General features: G+C 46.5%; 1 long non-coding RNA gene across 1 annotated transcript; it reads left to right on the top strand.

Moving 5' to 3' along the window:
• The first annotated feature begins 3 nt into the window (after positions 1 to 3).
• Positions 4 to 21,399, top strand: LOC126510066 (uncharacterized). The gene is made up of 3 exons (XR_007594315.1): positions 4 to 184; positions 1,692 to 1,893; positions 17,918 to 21,399. It is a non-coding gene; the product is annotated as an uncharacterized lncRNA (long non-coding RNA).
• The last annotated feature ends 225 nt before the right edge of the window (positions 21,400 to 21,624 follow it).

The raw sequence follows: 21,624 nt of genomic DNA, 5'->3' as shown, positions 1-21,624 counted from the left end.
CAGGAGACGCGCGCGCACGGAGGAAGCGGCCAGCGCCCGAGCCAATTTGCCAGCAGCTGTTGCTTTTTGATTTTCCTCCTCTGGCGAGGATAGGAAGCTGGCCAGACTTACACCGCGACAGGCTTGTATCTTTTGGAAATAGTAAACTCAGGGGAGGAAAGCAGAAAAATAGGAGGAAACCACGGTACATCAGCTCCCCGCAACCTGCGTTCTTTGGGTGTGTTAGCAGTTAGCATGAACCGATCCAGAGGTGGATGTAGTTGTCATTTTCAAATAGAGCTGTGAGCGGAGGACAAGGCCCTCACCTGAACCAGGGTTTTGCTGCGCAAGAACCCGTTTTCAAGACACGCCCCCTCAAACCCTGACCCTGTCAGAAGGTTGCAAGAGTAGATCTCTCCAGTCTAGTCGCTAAGAGCCAAAATTCGAGATACCGAATGAATTTGACGATGTACACCCTCGCTCTGCAATCCTACCTGTAGCATCAGCTCGAATGCTCACATAGGGCGTCTTCCATTCTCTCAGCCATAACCCCCAGCAAGTGTTTGACTCACTGACTCTAAGTAAGAGGGCAGCTACCTCACCAGGTTGGCAGCCAGCTGCCGTAGCCAGTCAAGTGTGTGCTAAGGGCTGAGGAGAGCAGCTGTTATCCTCCAATTCTAGGTCTGATTGCAAGGACCCCCCCCACACACAACTCCAAACCCTGAAGTAATGAATACTGCTAGCAAGAGCCCCAATCCCGCCTCTCCAGCACCCCAACCCCAGGCCAGTTCTCATTTGTGAAAAGAAAAGAGGGGAATCTCTGGGCCCAGTGTTAATCAACTTTAATCCTAGCCGAGGCAGGCAGATCTGTGAGTTCAAGGCCAGCTTGGTCTACAGAGTGAGTTCCAGGACAGCCAGGCCTACACAGACTCAAAAAACAAAGAGGAAAAAAAAATTAAAAAAGAGGGGAACTTGGTAATTCTGTGGTCTTTCAACTTGACTGAATGATTTTAATAAATGGTCAGCTCTCAAAAGCCCAAGGCAGGAGATAGACACGAATCAAAGAGGCCTTGGAGCTGGCAGAGGAGTCATCAATGGCTGCTTAAGCGGAGTCTGTGGAGCATAGTTTGACCCCTTGAGTGCAGGACGTTGGACTGAAAGGACTCCACCCTGGCCCAGTTTCAATGTCACTAGGGTTCCTGTGACAGTGAAAATGCTTTTTACCAAAGTCTGGCTCAAGTCTTGCTGATCTACGTGGCTAGAGACAGCTGCCTGGCCCTCTGTCCCCAACGTTTCCTCTGTTGCTGAGGACTGTAATCTCCTATCCCTTTCCACTTGCCCAGCATGGGGGAGATGACACCACATCCCTAACTAATCCTGAGTCCTGAAGCAGATAGGCCCCTCCCTCCCAGTGCCCTTGAGTCCTGACATTTGCCCACTTCAAGTTGTCTTTTGGAGCCCCTCCTTGTAATTGGACGCCAGGCCCAGGCTTTGCATGCCTGGTTGGGAAAGAGCAGACCAATGGGTCAGAACTCCAAAGCCCAACCACCTGTTGGTTCAGTCTGTTTCCCGCCAGAGGATGTGGCCATGTTACTTCCCAGGCTTGTGCCTGCAGCTGCTGGCAGTCCTGGCTCAGGAGGACAATGGGAGTCAAGGCTGTGAGGACTGGCCAGGGCTTGCCTCTCAAATAACACTTCTTTTTATTTATCCAGGTGGAGTTTGGGGTGCTAGTGCCACAAAGCAACAGTAGCCCTGCTCTGGGAGAGTCACTTCTCCCTTCTAGGGGGTAAAGAAACACATCTGCTTCCTGCGATAGATGTACCCCGGGGTTAAAAGAGGTCTCCAGTTGCTCCACTCATTCAACACAGCCCTGTGAGGGACGACTCTTCTGTGACCCTGGGTCAAGCTTCGCAGGTAAAACTGAGAAAGGAAAGCCATTGTCCGGGATAGACAATGGGTGAAATAGATGTTTATAAAATGATTCAGAGCCCTGAGAATGTAACGTTTGCAAAGCAAGCCGGAGGTTCGGGGAGTGTTCGGGAAATGAGGTGAAAGGAGCAAGAACTGAGGTGTCAAGAAGGGTTGGGAAATGATTCCAGCTCTGAAATAGAAGCGAGGTGTGTGCAAAGGCCCCGAGGCTGAGTGCCTAGGGTAGGAGTTTCTCCTGGCGTGGCAGTGAACGGAGGAGACAGGCTGGAGAAGGGCATAGATGCCAGGCCAGGGATCCCAGCTTTTGTTTTCAGGGAATGGGAAGCCTCTGGGGGCCTAAGAAAATCTCTGTGAACAAGAATTAGGGAGAATTAGGCTGGCTCAAAGAGTTCCTGAGGTTTCTGCAATCAGAATTTAGAAGGAATGAGTGTGGAACCCTGCTAAGCGATTGCTTCTCTAGAAGCCTGAGGAAAAGGGGAAGCAGAGGCAGGACTGCATGCCAGGGTGGGAGTCAGGTAAGAAAGAACAGAAGGGTTTCTAAATATCACAGGTGCAGGAGTAGGTGTGCGGGCACACGCGCACGCGCACACACACACACACACACATAGACACACACAGAGACATGAAGACACACATACACGGAGCATGGGGGGAGCAAGCACTTGAGAGTGTCCCAGGTTTGGAGCCATGGAAAGATCTAGAACCTGGTTTTTCAAAACAATGCACTGTTGAGTGGGTCACCATGCTACAAAGCTTATACTAAGCCGCATAGCTGATCTTCATCCTCAAAGCAGTCACCTAAGTCCTTGTGCTATGGCAGAAGTAGCCCTTCCAGGGGCAGTGGGAAGGCTGCCTTGTCCAGGGACTAGGAGGCTCACATGGGCGATTAAAGGGGTAGGGGATAACCAGAAGTCTTAGTTACCCTGCCCCTCCTAACCTTCAGTGCTAAAAGAAAGACTGAGAAGTCATTGGATACGGTTTCTTCCTGGGGAGCAGACTACAAAAAGGGAGATGTTCTCTTCTCTAGCTGCTGCTGTGTACCCATTCACCCCCTTCTTTATGCAGACTGTTGCCCCAGAAGAGGGCAGCTCCCAGATTCTCTGGTCATTCCAAACCATTCCTTCGTCCACCTCCCTAACCTTTCCCACATTCCTCTAACCTTTCCCACATTCCTCTGGACTTCCCCCTCGTGAAACTGTGTCAGGCCCTTTGTCTCTTTATATAATTTCCAAGCAATCTGATCAACAGCGAAGTTTTTGGCACTGACTTACACTTAGTCCTCTTCTGTGGACAAAGAATCCAGAAACATCACATACTGAATCTGGCATCCTGTGTGTGTTAGTCAGCATTCCCCTATGTAACACACACCTAAGTCAAGCCAGTTTAGAAAGAGAAAGGGGCTGTTTGGCTCACGGCTTTGGAGGGTTCAGTTTATGGCAAAGCATCTCCATTGATCTGAGCCTGTGTTTGGAGTCACAGGGCATGGTAAAGGAGAGAATCTCAGCTCCTGCTATCTGAGGTAAAGGAAAATAAAGAAGAGAATGATGAGGAAGGGGAGGAATGGGAAAGATAGGGGGTGAGGGGGCAGGTGGGTTCTCACTAGCTCCTTCAAGGACCCTCAGTGAAGTCTCACTAGGCTGCATCTCTTAAAGATTCTCCCACCTCCCAATAGTGCCATGGGCTGGAGATCAAGCCTTTATTTAGAGCATGGGTCTTCGCAGGATGGTCCATATTTCAGGGTGAGTGACCCCTGTTTTTTAAGGCTCTCTGGAAATGCCCTCATACACACTCCCAGGGGTCTGTTTCCACGGTAACTCTAAAGCCAGCCAAGGTGACAATGAAGGCCAACCATCTTTGTAGACCTAACTCCCTCAATTCCTGTAAGTCTGTGATCCACACTCTGAGCATCACATTAGTGTTTATAGCCCAGTGACCACCTACTGCTCTTATTTCATCTTCTGAATCCCTCCGTCACACTTGTCATCCCCATGAAGGAAGTGCTGGGCACCAACCCTAGAGTTCACATCGTCTATATTCATTGCCTGCTTTCCTGCCCTCTAACCTTGGCTCATGCGGCTTTCTCCTTTGAAACATCCTCATCCAAGACTCCTCCCTACCTCTCAAAGCCAAAGCAAATACTGACCTGTTGGAATGAAGGCTCTTGTCCCTGCCGTCATGAGTAACAATGTGCTTCTACTGTAACTGTACATATAGCACGGTCTGAGCTATGTGTACAAAGGAGTAGGTTGACTGCCCTATTGGAAATGGGGCCTCTTCAGTAAGATTTGCATCTTAGTCCCCTCACAGTGTGCAGTGTGTCTAGCAGGGTGATCCATTGACAGCCTTTTCATTGTAAATAATTGTAACTATTGACTCGTGAGCCCCTTGTGTGATCTCCTCCCTAAACAACCTTTTTATCTTCATCTTGGACACTTTCCTCCTTGTTGTCTCTTCAGCCAGAGACTGCCAAGCTCAGCCAAAGGTCCTTACCAGAGGCCATTAAAGGTCTCTGGAGCTGGTGCCCTGAACTTTGGTACCCTCAGCCTAGACCACATCTATGCCACGCATCAACTATGTTAATAAAGCCTTGCCCTTCACTCAAGAGAGCTAAAGAAGCAAGAAAATAGCACTACACCAGGCAAGCCAAATATGGATGAAATTATTTTCTCTGAGTGGAAAAAAAGCACCCCCATCCCATTAGTCTGGAGGGCCCATTGCTGCCTTATTAACTTAACTTGCTTGTAAGTGTGAAATATCACCCCTAGGTGCCGATCGCTAAGTTCTCTAATTGGAAGCACACATCTCCCAGAGAGCAGGGCTGGTTTATCCAAATGAGTGTCTATGGCCACTGCTCCAACCCCTTTCCACTCTGCAAATCCTCAGCCATTTTTCTTCCTGTGCATTCAAACAGAAGCATCAAGAAACAATGTTGCTCTTTGGAGATAATGACGTTGGAAACCAAAGACATAATGGCTCCGTAGACAAGACCAGAATAGCTTCATATTCCTGCTTTTCCATGCACAGAGAAACAGCTTGTGAACACATGCAGGAGTCTGAACTCCCCGCCTCACCCAGAGTGCCTGGAGCCAGCATTCATGGGGAGACACACCTGTTTATCAACATCTACTTGCTCCGGGATCACAGGATGAAGGCTCAGAATGGAAGCCTGAGCTGAGTCCCTGAACTAAGAGGAAAGCTAGCGACTCAGCAGGGCTCTCCTTTCAGTCTACCCAATAGCTGTGCAAGGAGTCTGTACCATGGCAGCCTGGTCGTGTTTGCTGGGCACGGAAGGCTATTTGAATCTGCCTGTTTTCTCTGGCATCTTCTGCTCCCAACTTCATCCCCACCCCCAAAAGTCTGAGCTGCAAGGGAAACAATCGGTTGGTGACTGTGGTTTCTAAAGAACTTATGGGGAATCTAGAGAGTGACTGCCACCGTGGCAGAGTAGAGCTTCCCTCCCCCAGTGGGACATCAGGACCTATAGGGCAAGCCTGTTTCTCTGAGTGACGTTGGACATCCAAGAGGGTCTTGGGCAGGTGGGGGAAGGGTTCAGCAGACACTGTGGCCATAGTGGTCCTGCCTCTTTTGTTTGGGTAGAAAGGACTTGGGTCTAGAGTGCGCTCCACCTCCCAGCTGTCTGTAATCAGTATCTCTTTGATGATACTGTAATTACTTCTCAGAACAGGGCCTGTTTTAGGACCACCATTTAAAGTGTCACACCACACCACCCCCCAATAATTTTCTCTTTGGGGCTTTTAAGGATCTTAGATGTGATAGGTGAGAAGTGATGTGTGTAAAAACAGATTCCTCCCTGTATTCTCCCCCACTAAATACTTACATAGCCCCCTGAAACATTTCCCCACTAGGTACATTGTCAAAGAGATTCACAGTTACTTCCCTAAGCCTAACTCAGAACCAAGGGAGGGCTGCAGCGATTCAGCCAGACAGTTAGTTGACGAAGTTGTCTGCTCCTGGATGAGGGGCAAATTGAGGACAGGAAGGGGAAGGACAGCTGGTGTGTTTTAGCCTCCTTCCTCCCCTCCCCTTTCATCAAGACCATTGGCGTATGATGATCACTTTCTGAATACAAAGACTGGTACCACGGGAAAACACATGATACATCCATCATTGGTCCATTAGTGTCAGTATTGTGATGCTGTCCGAGGCTGAGCCTTAATTGGCGGGAGAAGAAAGGGGAAGATGACAGCAGGTCCTCAGGACATGGCTGCTGGACTTCAGATACATCAGGCTCACCGGGAAAGTGTTTTTACAATGATGACTATCTGGATGCCCAGAGCTGGCCTCAGTAGCATTTCTTGTCTCTCTGACTCATCTGTAATGACACGCTGTCACTATTCCCTCTTCAAAAGGGGGGGGGGGGTCTGCCTATTCCTCAGCCTAGGCTTGTGATTTATTATTATTGTGGGGTACCTGACTGTGAGAGTGTGTATGTATGGATGTGCATGCGGAGGCCGAAGGACAACCTCAGGTACTACTCCTTAGGAATTGATCACTCTTTTTCTCCTCCTCCTCCTCTTCGCCCTCCTTCTCCTTGACCCCGCCTTCCCCCTTCTCCTTCTTCTTTTTACATAAAGTTTCCCCACTGGCCACTGGCCAGTCACTGGCTAGGAACTCACTGGTTAGACCAGGCTGGTTGGCCAGCAAGCCCTAGGAATCTCTGTCTCCCTAGTGCTGGAGCTACCAATATTCACCGCCATGCCCATGCCTGTAACTCAATTTGAGCATTAATAAAAAAGAGAGAGAGAGAGAGAGAGAGAGAGAGAGAGAGAGAGAGAGAGAGAGAGGTAGAGCTCTTTCTGACTTTCTTGACTGGGCTTTGAACAACTGTGTGACTTCTCCCTTCCATGTGTGGAATGTGGACTTGTCTGGTGGAAGGCAGCCGCCTGCCTTGCAAGACGTCAGACACGGATTCCCTGCAGGGGAGAGTCCTGATGTCATTCATGTAGAATGTTTCCAGCCAGCCAGGCTCTCAGCCAGGTCCCTTCCATGACCTTAACTGTTCCCATTCAGAGGCCTTATCCCTATTCCTTAACTACGGATGGTGAGCAAATAAAGTAGCCATTGTTTGAAATATAACAACAGGGGCTACTTCATCCTACATCAGTGGATGACATACATGGGTAAGAGGGACAAGTGGATGTTGACACGGGAGAGAGGGACAGCAGAGAATGCTGACGTGGGTGAGAGGGACCTGGTTCAGTCCTGTGAACCAGAGCAAGCCCTGGGCATCTGCATCTTCCCAACCCCCTCCCCCGGGACTGAGAACAGAGGTTCCGGTGACTTCTGCACAGCTGTGGCATATGACACTGTGCGTCTGGAATAGAGTGACCTGACCTGCAGCCCGTCAGGGATGTGTGTGTTCAGGGGCTTTGGACAGCTTTAGAAAACAGCTTCAGAAAAAAGAAGGCTTAAGAGACTTCTGTGTCTGGGGCTCAGAACTGGACAAAATGAAGAGAAACAAAAGAGTCAGAGCCAGAAATGTAATAGGATCTGGCCTTAGAGAACACCCCGAGAGCTAGGAGTCTGAGACCCAGAGAGGGCTCCTGTTCTAGTTTGCTTTTCTACTGATGTAGTAAACACCAGGACAAAACCAACTTGGGGAGGAAAGGGTTTGTTTCATCTTACAACTTTCTGCTCATTGCATCACTGAGGGAAGTCAGAGCAAGAACTCCAGCAAGAACCTGGAGACAGGAACTGAAGCAGAAGCCCTGGAAGGACACTGCTTACTGGCGTGTTCTTCACGAATTCTCAGCCAGCTTTCTTATAGAGCCCAGGTCCACCTGCCCAGAGACACGGCTCACAGTTCACTGAGCCCTAAGACATGGTCACAAACCAGTGTAACGATGGTGACTCTTCAGTGGAGGTTCTCTTTCCCAAGGTGTTCCAGGTGTGTCAAGCTGACAACTAACGTTAACTATGACAGCAAGTGGCTTCCCCATGGTCACACAGTTTGTGAGTGGCTGCATTAAGACTAGACTGAAGTCTCCTGAAACTAGCTCAGTTCTCTTAATCCACACATTTCTTGGGATTTTTGTGGAGTGAGGAAACACGATGCTTTCCTAAACACACGAACTATTTGTTGATGAGTTACACGCATGAGAGGCCTTCTCATTGCTGTCCCAGTCAACGTGTGTCTACCGATAGCACCCAAAGCAGCAGGATAGGACTCTGCTGTGGGACTCATGGGGCCATCTTCCTGGAAGAAGGTTGGGGATGCGACAGGCATTCTTAGGTACCGGGTAGGAGCCAGGCAGGTGGATCTACAGGCGAGTTACTGTACAACAGTCAAGAAAGTCCTGGTGTGGAGCCGGATTTGTACATTTCTCCCTGGGAACATTATCCCTGGTGGGAGGACCTTGATACAGACTTCCCTGTCATTCCAGGTCAATTGTGCTGATGAGAATGACATGCAGGTGGCCAGTATGGGGTGCAGAACCATTTGTCTATCAGGGCTTCTCCCTGCTTCTTTCTTCCTTCAAAGTCTAGCCCCCCTTTATCCTTAAAGGAGGACTCTAGACATGACCCAGACAAGACTGTTTCTAGTGCCTCATTCTTTTAAGAAACACTGGTCACGGAGCAAGCTATTGAACCAGTTTTGGCTGCTTTTTGCTGAAGGCTGGATAAAAGAGAAGGCATTTTTGCCTGTAGCAGGAAAGGCCATGCTGGGTAACAAGAAAATAATTTTCTCTCTGCCTCCCTCCATCCCTGTCTCCCTCCTTCCCTGCCTCCCTCCATCCCTGCCTCCCTCCATCCCTGCCTCCCTTCCTCCATTCCTCCCTCCATCCCTGCCCGCCTCCATTCCTGTCTCCCTCCTTCCCTGCCTCCTTCCATCCCTGCCTCCCTCCATCCCTGCCTCCCTTCCTCCATTCCTCCCTCCATCCCTGCCCGCCTCCATTCCTGCCTCCCTCTCTCCCTCCCTGCTTCCCTCCTCCCTCCCTGCCTCCCTCCCCCCTCCCCCGTCTGTACATATACAGGTACCTGTGTGTTGTGGCACATGTTTAGAGTTCAGATGACTGTCTTGGTTGTCAGTCTCCATCTTTCACCTTGTCCATTGCAGGGAGAATATCTTGTTCTCCATGCACCGGCTAGCTGTCCTGGTAGATCCCAGGAATTCTTCTGTCTTTACTGGGATTACATAGGTGTGCTGTGTCCTGTTTTAGGTGGGTGCTGGGGACCTGAACTCAGGATCCCAAGCTTGTGCAGCAAACACTAAGCCATCTCCCCAGCCCTCCTTGGTAAATAATTCTTATTCAGTAGAGGGTTCAATAAATCTTGTCTGCGGACTTCCTGCCACAGAACACGGTGTTTTCAGATACTATGGAGGGGCGGAGAATGAGCTCACGTGATCATTCTTTGGAATTCATTCATTACTGTCAGTCTTGAATAAGTGACTCAGCTTCTCTGTGCATCAGCTTCTCTGTGTGTTAATTCATGGTATGTATTACTTATTCCGTTGTATTACGAAGATTGATTCGCATAAATAACATAGCTGCTGAAGTGTCAGACAATTGTGATTGCACAATAAATATTTGTTTCTTCTAATGTGTGTGGGGCTGGGGTTGTAAATGTGTGTATGTGCATGTTTATGTGCATTTGGAGGTGTGTAGGCATACATGCACACATATGAGTGGGTGTGCATGTAGGTATGTGTGCATGTATGTGAGGGGAAGAAGACAACCTTGCATGTCATTCTTTAGGCACTGGCTGTGAATTTTTAAGACGGCCTCTCACTAACCTGGTGCTCATCAAGTAGGCTGGCTGGCTGGCTGGTCAGAAAAAAGTCCTGAAATCTGCCAGTCTCTACCTCTCCAGCGCTGGGAATATAAGCATGCATCTCTGTGTCTGAATTTTTTTTATGGGGGTTCTGGGAATTGAACTCATGACCTCATGCTTTTAAGGCAAACATTTTACTTACTGAGCAATCTAACCAGCCCCAATAATTGTTCTTGACTTTCCTATATTAGCAAATCCAGAACCAAAATGGAACTTCATGTACTATATGCGTACTATGTGCCATGTACCAAGTAGGTCTGTGGCACACCTTACCACACACAGCAAACTGGCAGCTAGGTTTCTTTCCTATGACTCTGTCTAGGTGCATCTGTTTAAACCTTAAGTCACGGGGTGTGCAAGTTGTAGGACAGGAATCTATATGACCAGACCGTTGCACAATACTCGGAAACTGTGTGTTCCAAGAGGGAAGAAATAGCCATTGGTTTTAGCCCAGTGTCTGGGTAGTCCTGGGCAACCCCTTTTAACTCTCTGAATTGGCTCGGGTGGTAGATTGAGGAAACTGATGTAGTTTTCTGGGTAGGAGAGGCAACAAGGAAACAGACACAACAGGCAGCTGAACTGGATCTTAAGCCAATCAATTCACACTTCCCATCTTATTGAATTGCCACAACAGGCCTGCTCTGTGGATCCTATTGCCATCTGTGTCCAGAGACAAGGAGACACAGAAGAGATAAAGTAGCACGTACAAGATCAGTCAGCTGGCAAATATTAGAGCTAGAACAGAAATCCGGGTGCGAAGAAATGCTTGCTTAGGGCCTTCTTTGGGGAAGGTGGTATGGCTTCTTCTACACACATTCCCACATCCACCAGCCATTCCAAATCCTGCCCAGCATAGGTCTAAGGTTTTGCTCCCACTCCCTCCCACCTACCTCCATACCAAGTTATTTACCAAGGATAGATAGAAACTATTTATTTCATCATGGCAAAATTTAAGGCAACAGGCAAGCGATCTTTTTCACTCTGAATAGGTCATCGTTCTTGTTCCTGCTTTCTGCACTGTTAGGTTAGATTTCTGTCTGTGATAAAAGGAGGGAGCCATGTGGCTACTCTCCCTCAGGTCTGGCACATGTGATGGGCTAGGTTGGCTGGAGATGCTTCTGGCTACCAGCAGCAGCAGCAGCAGCAGCATTTATATTTGCAAAGTGCCCCCAGAGTGGCTGCCCTGGACTAGGAGGGCTCTGGAGAGGATAAGGCCAAATGAGATGGTGTGGATCTCCTGTCACAGGATACACACATGCAAATCTCCACCTGTAAGGCAAATTAACCCCAAGCCTTGCCCACATTCAGGTGCATTCAGACAAACACAACCTCCAAGCCAGGGTTCCTACGCTTGAGTGTGTATCACCGTTGTGAAGGAGGCTTGATGAGACACACATTGCTAGAGCTACCCCCAAAGGAGGCTGAAGCTGGGCCAAGCGATCTCAGTTTGAGAGCCAGTGCACTCTTAACTCCTCCCAACAGCACTTGGGTATTCAACACGGACTCACACACATGTACACATTCATATGTGCACAATCAGACAAAGGCACTCTTATTGCCTCTTCCACACCCTCTAGCTGCATGCATCCTGGGACCTTCCGAACTCCATCTTCTCCAGAATTCTTTACTTTCTTCAGCCTGTGGTCTCCTGCCTCCGGAGGGGAGACTTGGAACCAGAACTGAGGCTAAAGGCAGGAACCCCTCCACGTGGACAGAATTCCGGGCAAGATGCTTGCTTTGTGGCAGCCAGGAGACACGTAGAGTCCCAGTGGATGTGGGACAAGGGATATTGCTTATTTTCCCTGAGCACGGCTCCTGCCGTCTCATGAAGTCTCCTCGGCTTCAACTCTAAGCTCTACATTAACTTTCCAGTGAAGCCTTTCTTCTCTCTCCTACTTCTCCAATGACCATCGCCAGACAAGGAGGAACCTTGCTGTAGATGATCGGATGTTTGCATAATTTTTCTTGGTGTATTTTTAAAATGTCTGTTTATATTTATTCATACAATATATTTTTGATTAGGTTTTTCCCTCCCTGAACTCCCCCCATATACTCTCCCTTCTCTATTCCTCCATGTGTCAAAGGCAGGTGAGTTTAGTTGTTATGTTTCTAGATGGGAGTTTGCTGAGAATGCATTGGGTTTCTCATGGTTTCAGACCTAGTTTGTAAAACTTTGTTCCAAACCAGAAGCTGTCCTGCTGCATTACTCAAATGCCCATCACTGTATCAGACTTAAGTTTCATGAAGGAAAGGTGTGTTCGGGCTCATGGAGTTGGAGCTGTTGGCTCCTAGTTGGCTGGCTCTGTGGATTTTAGGTGCGTGGCAAGGAAGAAACTTCATGAGAGGGACTTGGTAGAGGGAATCTGCTTATTCCGTGGCAGCCAGGGAGCAAAAAAGCAGACAGGAAAGACCATACAGAGATCCCAAGGACACACCTTTAATAACCTCACCTTTGACAACCAGCCCCCAACTCCTAACATTGCCATAGCTTCTCAATAATGCTGTCAAATTATGAATCCCCCAGTGGACAGGTCCACTGGTGTATCCGAGCCCTCATGATCTGCTTATCTGTCTGTGACTGGTTGCTTTAGCTAGAGACCCAGGCTCTGACCAGGAGCTCTTAAGGGGAAAGTTTCACCTATGAGCCATCCTACTTACTACCCTGACACTGCTCCACTCACACATTAAGTAAACGGATCTAGCCTCACACCAAGATACTCTGAAACAGTTAGAAATGATGATAATACCTAACTCCTGGAGAAAGCATTGATCTCTATTATTAAGAAAAAGCTTGGCATAGTGGCTCACACCTTTAATCCCAGCACTCAGGAAGCAGAGAGGGGGAAGATCTCTGAGTCCGAAGCCAGTTTAGTGGACTACATAGAGACATCGGTTGCAAAAACAAAACAATCAAGGTATCAAACCATCTATATAATATGATCTTACAGACATAAAAGTGTACCTTTATCTGTGACTATGTAGAAGGAGTTCCTGGAATATTTCACCCAAATGCTCACAATATTTTCCTTTATGTGGTGAGACCTGGAAGGAATTTAATTTTTTCCTTCAATAATACCGACTTTATAATGTTAAGAGATTAAATGAAATAAAGTATGGGACAATATGATGAGTTAATTGCTCAATAAATAGTAACTTTTATATTTTCTTTGTACTTTTCAGGGGCCTCTCTCTTTTGGGAGCTTCTGTAATGAGATCTAAAGTACATGACAGAGACAGTCAGGCTTTGAAATGATACAATAGGGCTGGGAGGATGGCTCAGGGCTAGGGAGCTTGCCTATGTAATGGCCTGCACTTGGTTCCTAGAAAACATATCACACACGCATACGAGAGACAGAGAGAGAGAGAGAGAGAGAGAGAGAGAGAGAGAGAGAGAGAGAGAGAAGGAATCAGAGAGAGATAAACACTGTTCAGCTCACTTCCTCCTTTTCATTCTGCACAGGACCCTGTAGGATGGTATCACTCACATTCAGGGAGGTCATCTTACCTTCATTCTCTTTTGAAATACTCTTAAAGACATGCCTATGTGGTTTTAATTCCCAACATGCTGATATCAAAATTAACTATTCAGAGGGATTATTAGTGAGGGACAGTCTTAGTTTTTTGTTGCTATGATAAAATTCTTTGCAAAAAGCAATTTAAAGGAACAAAATTTTATTTTGGTCCTTGGTTCAGGCAAGGCTAGATCCTCATCACAGCAAGGAAGTCAAGGTAGGAGCAGAACCAGCTGGGCACATTGCACCCACAACTGGGAAACAGAGAAGGGTGAATGGAAGTTGCTATTTGGCTCCCCTTTCCCACTTATGTAGTCTAGGATACTAGCCAAGGGAATGGCGCCACCCTTAGTAGGTAGGTTTTCTTTCGTTTTAGTTAACATAATCAAGGTAATCCCTGCTTCTGGGTCTGCATAGAGATCTATCTCTCTGGTGATTTTAGACCCTGTCAAAATGATAATTAGGTGATTTTAGATCCTTTCAAGATGGTAATTATTAACACTAACGGTAACAAAGATCAGTATTTTTCTGATCTCTTGTTCCAACCACTAAGACATTACCCCAACTCTACCATGGATTTTGAGAACATCAGTCCTGCCTTCCCCAGGTCTAGGGAAAATGATTCAAGTGTTTCTTACTAGTATTAGCACACTCACCTGGGTGCTAATGCATCAAGAACAGAAAGTTAAGAACACACAAATTCCTAGTCAACTCTTCTTTCCCTGTCCACTGTGCTTTCTGTGAAGCTACAATTACATCAATGTTTCTGTTCTTCAACTAGACCTGGCCTCTTAGCACAAAGCCTTTGACCTCTTAGTTTACCCACTTTCCCCCTCTCCCTGTAACACTGGAGACTGAGGGAAAGAGGACACAGTTCCAGGAGAATTTCCAGGAAGTATCTGAAATCAGTCTCAGCCGATTTCATTGTGGTGGGGCTCAGTGTAGCGGTGGTGGGGTCAGTGTAGCGGTGGTGGGGTTCAGTGTAGCGGTGGTGGGGTCAGTGTAGCGGTGATGGGGTTTAGTGTAGCGGTGGTGGGGTCAGTGTAGCGGTGGTGGGGTCAGTGTAGAATGATGGGGTTCAGTGTAGCAGTCCTCAAACTAGAACCTGAGTACTACTAGAGTCCACAGATGTTTTCCAGGGACCAAACATGTTTTCCTAATCATACCCCAGTGTCCTTTGACCTCTTCATTGGATCAGCATTTGCACTAATGGCACAGAAGTGATGACAGAAAAAACTCTTGGCTCCTTCCCATGAATCAAGGCAGGGGCATCAAAGGAGACCTGTAATTATTGTGTCCTCAGCGTTCACGCGCTTGTCAATTTTACTGAAGAACCTCCTCAGTGAAGCAATAAGCTTAATACCATCATTGAGTCCCGACACTGAGCAAACGTTTTTTTTTTTTTTAATATTTGCTGTGACAAAAAGGGAGGGCTCACAAAGCATTTCTGAAGCATGTCCAAGTATCATGTTTATTTCAGGGAAAAGTACTTTTTTTAGCCATATGCTGTACTAGCCACTTTTCTCCTGGAAACATTATTTTTCCTTGAATGAAAATTGACAGACAAACTGTGATTACTAAGACTTGATAGTTGAGAGTCATTTTCCCGAATGAACAAAATAGGCTTGTCACTCTGAGGAAAGAAGCTGATAATATTTACTGCTAATCACAGACAGTTTTCAGGTAAAAATTAGAATTTTCAAGAAAGCGTGTCCCTTTCACCATAAACTTGACAGTTGTCTGGTCTCTAACGCTTTTCTCAGATGTAAATACATGTAATTTCCACAGTGCATGATGAAGTGGGCCGACATTAAAAGACATTCGAAATCCAGTTAACTGATATTTTCCAAATGGCCATTCAAATGATGCTACAAAGTTAGACATGGATGAAACTCAGTCAGAGCATAACACAGAGCAAGAGACCTCAATTTAAAATAACTAGAGAAGTGTCCTTGGTATGGTTTCAGCTGCTATGTTGCCAAGTTTGGGTGTAGTCATAAATAAAAACATCCACATATCCACATTTATCAGGAAAAGTTTTCAATTACCTTCTTTACAGTTCTTCTTAAAGTTGTTTTTCTTCATGTATTTCAACCAAATAATATACCACAACATATTGAATAGAGAAGGAAGTATTAGAATCCAATTATTGTTTATTAAGGTATATACAGGATTGGAGAGGTAGCTGAGCAATTAAGAGTGCTATTCTTCCAGAGGTCTCCAGTACCCATACAGGATGGCTCACAACCACCTGTAAATCCAGCTAAAGTGGATCTGATATCTTCTAGCCTCTACAGGCACCTGCACATATGACACTTACACAGACACGCATTAATAAGACATAAAAACGAATCTTCAAAAAGATATATATTAAAGAGTTTTGCAAAAATATTCAATAATTCTCTCATTTTTTAATGGTTATTTTTATTTAAAATGTTTTGTTAGCACATGCATACTTAGCTGGAATCTAGCCAACTAGAGTGAGGATATGCATACTGAAAACTACAGAATCTAATCATTTTTTTAAAGAAATAAAATAATCTAAATAAATATGACAGCATGCCATGTTTATTGATTATAAAATTCAATTATCAGTGACAGATTAATTCTTTCCAAAGTGATGTATAGTTTTAACATGATCTTATCCAAAATTCCAGCAGGATTCTTCAGAAATTACAAATTAATTGATTCTAAAATTTATATTCTGAATGAATATATCAAAATAAGAAAAAAATTATATAATAATAAGAACATGAGGATTCACTTCACCCAGTTTTGAATCATACAATAATTAACACAGGGTGGTACAGGTTAAAGCATAGACAGGACTGAGGTGGCTCAGCTCAGTGATGGAGCACTTGCCTAGTGTTGCCTAAGGTGCTGGATTTCATTCTTAGCACGGAACAATAACAATAATAATAATAGTAAATGATAACAACAGACATGTAGCTCAATGGAACAGAATGGGGAGTATATATAATACATATATGCATACAATTAGTTATTGATGAAGTACATAGACAATTGGGTGAAAAATATAGACTTTTCAACACAGAATACTGGGATCCCGGGACATTCATTTGCAAACAAGCAAAACCAAATCTTAACCTATATCTAAATAGTATCAAAATGGATCACTGTCCTGATTGTAATACATAAAACATTAAAATTATTTAAACATATCAAATGACATTCTCATGAACTTGGATTTGGCAGTCTGACTGTTAAACAACCTTAAAAGACAAAGTTAATAAACTGAAGTTACAAAATTAAAATAATTTGTTTAGATAAGGACACAGTTAAGAGACTGAGGCAAGTTACACAAAGTATTTGCAAAGCACATTTCCAACAAAGACTTCTGTAGTGTGTGTCTGTGTGTGTGGGGTATGTGTGATGTGTGTGTGTGTGGTATGTATGGTGTGTGTGTGTGGTTTGTGTGGTGTGTGTATGTGTGTGTGTAGTATGTGTGGTATGTGTGTGATGTGTGCATGTGTGGTATGTGGTAGGTGTGAATGTGGTGTGTGTGTGTGTGTAGAACTCTGAAGATCTGTACTGGTTACTTTTCTAATTGCTGTAACAGAATACCTAACAAGAACAACCTAAGGAAACAAAGGTCTATGTTGGTTGACAGTCTGAGATGCACTCCACAGTGGTGGGAAGTCGACGGCGACAGTGGAAGGCATGTTCATATGCTCATATGCACACACAGACACACACACCCATACATAGGAAACAAAACCAAATCCCACCTACAGTCGTCATTTGTTTAAGAGGAATAAAAATTTAGATTTGCATAAAACCTATGCATAATTATTGAAACCTATGCTCATCTTGATTTTTATTTAAGAGTCTTTGGGCAAAGTTTTTTTTGTTTGTTTGTTTTTGTTTTTGTTTTTCAAGACAGGATTTCTCTGTAGCTTTGGTGCCCGTCCTGGAACTAGCTCTTGTAGACCAGGCTGGCCTCGAACTCCCAGAGATCCTCCTGCCTCTGCTTCCCGAGTGCTGGGAATAAAGGCGTGCGCCACCACTGCCCAGCCTGGGCAAAGTTCTTAAAAGAAGCAAGTTGGTGTGTCTGCTAGAGAAGTGGCTCTGGGAGTTAAATGGAGGAGAGCAGCCTGAACCTGACCAGAGTGTGCAATTTCAGAGACCATACGCTCAACAAGTTCAGAGGTTCTCCCCCTGGGCATCCTTGTAGGTGGTGCCTGTGAAGACACCCAATCTGGAACACTGTCTGCCCTGTACTCTCTGAGGGAAGAACCTGAAGGTGGGTAGCGTTCCGTCTGACTGCAGCAGCTCAATCAGATTATAATGTTGGAGGGTTTTTTTTTTTTGCATTTGTGGCATTTCTTGCACCTTAGTGATATGAAACAAATTCCTGCTGGCTCTACAGAAATTATTGGGAAGCCCAGGAAGAGGATGATGTGGACCCTGGAACAGTGAGCATTAGTAGAGCTCCCTGCTATGGTTTCATAAGAAATGTCCCTCACATTTGGTCCCATGCTGTTGCTAGCTGATAGTGATGTTTTTGGGACCGTGTGTGTGCGCGCGCGCGCGCGTACAATTGTGGAAGCTTTAGGAGGTTGTGGTTGTTTGAATGAGAATGATATCCATAGGTTCTTTGGAGGAAGCACATCACTGGGTAGGCTTTGATGTTTTAAAAACCCTAAGTAGGCCCAATAGCTTCCTCTTCCTGTTGCCTGCAGATCCAGATGCAGAACTCTTAGCTACTTCTCCAGCACCATGTCTGCCTCCACGTCACTATACTTCCTGCATGACGATAATGGACTAAACCTCTGAACTGTAAGCCAGCCCCAATGAAATGCTTTCCTTTATAAGAGTTGCCGTGGTCACGATGTCTCTTCACAGAAACAGAACAGTGACTAACACAGAGTTGGAGCCTAGCTGGAGGAAATGAATCTGGCTTTGGATGGCTGTTGCCTGAGGCAGAGTTTGAGGAGCAGACAACACAGAGTTCTGACAGAGTGCTCTTTGCCTCCAGTCTACTGCCAAGATGTAACTAGCCGCTCGGCCGTCTTGGTCCACTGTGCCTTCCCCATCAGCAATGACAGAAACTCCCCCAAATCATGAACCAGAACAAAGTCTTCCTCTCTCATGCTGCCTTGGTGGGGTGTTTTACCACCATGAGAAGAGAAACAACCAACATAATCATGTACCACAGAGGAGAAGATAGCCTGAGGTAATCTCCCGGAAGCTTCTTCACAGAGTTTGTGGACCACAGAGAAGAGTTCACCAGAGGTCCAGAGGAGGAAGGGACAGAGTTGGTGACATTTTAGTTGAGTTAATTTTGTCAAGAGGGAATGCTCAGTAGTTATAAGCCACGGACATTTCTGTAAGATGAGAACTTGCAAGTTTCTACGGGATATGATGACACAGGCTTTCAGCCCTGTGATGGGGCCATAGGCAGATGACTGATGGATGAGGATGAGGCTTGAGGACATGTGACCCTCACAGTTCTGAACTTGCCAACTCCATTAGCTGAAGAGTTAGAGGCCACTGGACATGATTCGAAGTTCTAGAGGAGAATTCTTCCATGGGCAGGCAACTAGCTCATCAACAACAAAGGGAGAAAATGAACTCAAATCGGGGTTTTGTGGTTTTAGAGAAACGGCCAGCTGGATACCCACCTGCCCTAGGTAATAGTGTCCCCTCCTGAAAGATCAGTCCCCTGGGTACTAAAGAACTAGGGGAAATTTTACTCAGAGAAACGATAAGTTTACTAGAATTGAAGATTTGCTCACACGCCCTCTCAAGTGATGCAGTGACGGAGGAACTGCGTAATCTCTTTGTGTCTCTTGCTTATGTCTACCACTCCATTTAATTCTACAGCACACAGGAGGCACACACACACTCAACATACGAGGAAACAGAGGGATTGGCTTGCCCAGGATCACACAGCTAAGTGAGTGGCAGAGCTGGAATTTGCACCTTCACGTCCTCTGGGTCCAACACCACTCTACTACAACAGGGTAATTAGAAGGAGCTCCTCAAAGCACAGACGTGACCACCTCTTCTAAGACTTGGGTAGAGAAGCCATTGGTGGCAGCCACATTCCTTGTCTTGCTAGAAGGAGCCGCGCTGGGGAGGCCCAAAGATCAGGTTTGGCCCTCTCCTTTTTCGGGGGTCTTCTTTAGCAGTTTTCTTTCTGGGTGGCCCAGGACTGGACATCTAGTATATGACCCTCCCAGTTGTCTGGACAGATGTGCTGTAAGATCGTGATGTTGTTTACTTCGGTGCTGAGCCGCAGCTTTCTCAAATGACAGGAAGTGAGGACCAGTGCAAAGCAGGTAGGGAATGAATGGCATGTGCCTTTTAAAGCCATTGACCCAGATCAAGGAGCCATGGAGGTGTCCTGAGTGACAGCCTTGTTGTGGAGTCCTGGGAACCATCCGTTTGTAGGTGAGGGAGGGGCCTCCTCCAAGGTGCTGAAAACTGCCAAGTCTAAGCTTCTGGTCATGTGACACTCCAAGGGTTGTTCCCAGCTGTCTCTGGGGAGTTGTTCCCCTCCTCCTATCCTGGAAAGATACACAGAACCAGTTGGCAGACTCTACTGAGGTGGCAAGTAGGAGGAGCTTCCCTGGCTCTGGGAATCTGCCGTGTGCAGAGTGCAGGGAAACAGCTTTAACAACCACAGTCCAGACTCCAAGTCCAGCTCTGGAGCTTGAGTGCCCTGTGGTTTGGGAGGCACACTTGGCTCAGCCAAGCCTTTGTCTCCTTGTTTACGGAGAAGGAGATAGCTTCCGTGTGTGCTCTGTGGAATGGCAGGCGCGCAGGAATAATGGAGGCAGGTGATCAGCGTGGCATCTGCTGAATTATTGTCCCTCTCCTCCTCATTGTCATTGCCAGGAGCTCTCTCCACGTGCATCTCCTCGTGTTCTCCCAATTGCATCAGAACAAGGGTGAGCAATTATGAGAAACAATGGCCCCCGGGAATCTAATCAAACCCCAGAGGCAACCAGATCTGCAGCCAAGCCGGAAGCTGGAAGTGGCTCTTCTCCACAGAGCTGTCACCTGCCCTGCTCCCAACAGCTCGCAAGGTTCTCATTTGCATCCCAGAGAAATTCCCATGGAAACTCAGCAGCTAACAGAGATGCCAAAGGGTTTGATTGCTATGTGGAGATGTTTGGGATCTGAGAACCTGGGACAATATTCCATGTTTGCCCCTTCCTGCCACTGCACACCTCCCCGGAGATTCTGGACTAGTTTGGGAAGTTACCACCCCCTTTCTGTAAGATTTTTAGCCTTTATAGATGTCCCAGGTTAAAGAAATGTATTTTCCATATCCTTTACAGAATCTGATTTTTTTTTAAACATTCTGTTACCTTACCCTCTCCTACCTGCCAATCAGCTTATAATTTGAAAAGTCTGACTGACCTACCTCGGAAAGAGCTGGTTAAGTGAAGAAAGGTGAACAGAAGTGGCCAAAGCCCTGCTACTCTGCCCCAGGTTTGGCTTCCAGAGTCATAGCCAGCTTCTTCTGGTGGACAGAGGTACCTGGCTGTTGTCTCTAATTCCTGGCCCCACAGCCTCTCAGGGACACCATGTGCTATCCCATCTGAGCCAGCCATTTAAGAAATGGGTGTGTCGTCCACATGTTTTCCTTCTGGCCACCAGCAGACAATATGGCTGTGACAGTCACACGATGGAAAGTCACAGGTCCTGGAAACCCCATGTGGAAGAAAGCCTCCAGCTACTGGAACACCCTCAAGGGACTGTTAATGGATGAGCCCTAGACTTTGATTCAGTTAAGCCGTGGAATATAGAGGCACTATTAGAATCCTGATACTGAGACGAGGAATACAGTGGTCACCACCCCCACCACCTTCCTTATGCCTTCGTGGGCAGACAAAGCAAGGAAAGAGCCAGAGGAGGGATCGCCTGGGCACAAATAAGAGATACAAAGTAAATAAGAAGTATCACAGTCTGGGCACATATAGACTGGGAAAAAGCTGTCTGTGGCCACAGACATGCGCATGCGTGGCAGTGGTGCAAGACAATCACTAGTGGAGTCGTAGTTGTTAAGGTTAATGCAGTAAATGCTAAAAAAAAAAAGTGAGGGAGCAGCACGGAAGGGTAAATATGACAGACGAGGCCAAAGGTCACCCACCCAGACCTGTTGTAAAGAAGTGGGTATTGACTGGGGCTTATGAACATGCTTCTTACTGAGCTAATACAGGCAGAGGGAGAGGAAGAGGGGGAAGATTGACACCAGAGGGCTGGTTCTGTGACACGTCTACTTTAGGAATGTTCTTCTCTTTCAAACTCGCTTCAAACCTCCTCTCCCAGCCAGGCCTTTGCCTACCTCTGGAGACATGGCTGGCTCATATGTCCGCGTTCCAAGCATGGCATCCACACTTCCTCATCACTTGCATCACACAGGGTAGAGGGTGCT

This window comes from Alexandromys fortis, unplaced genomic scaffold, assembly GCF_014885135.2.
Source record: "Alexandromys fortis isolate MF-2015 unplaced genomic scaffold, M_Fortis_MF-2015_v1.1 scaffold_89, whole genome shotgun sequence".
Lineage (NCBI taxonomy): Eukaryota > Metazoa > Chordata > Mammalia > Rodentia > Cricetidae > Alexandromys > Alexandromys fortis.
Note: the sequence above shows the minus strand (reverse complement) of the source record. Positions and strands in the feature narration are given on the sequence as shown.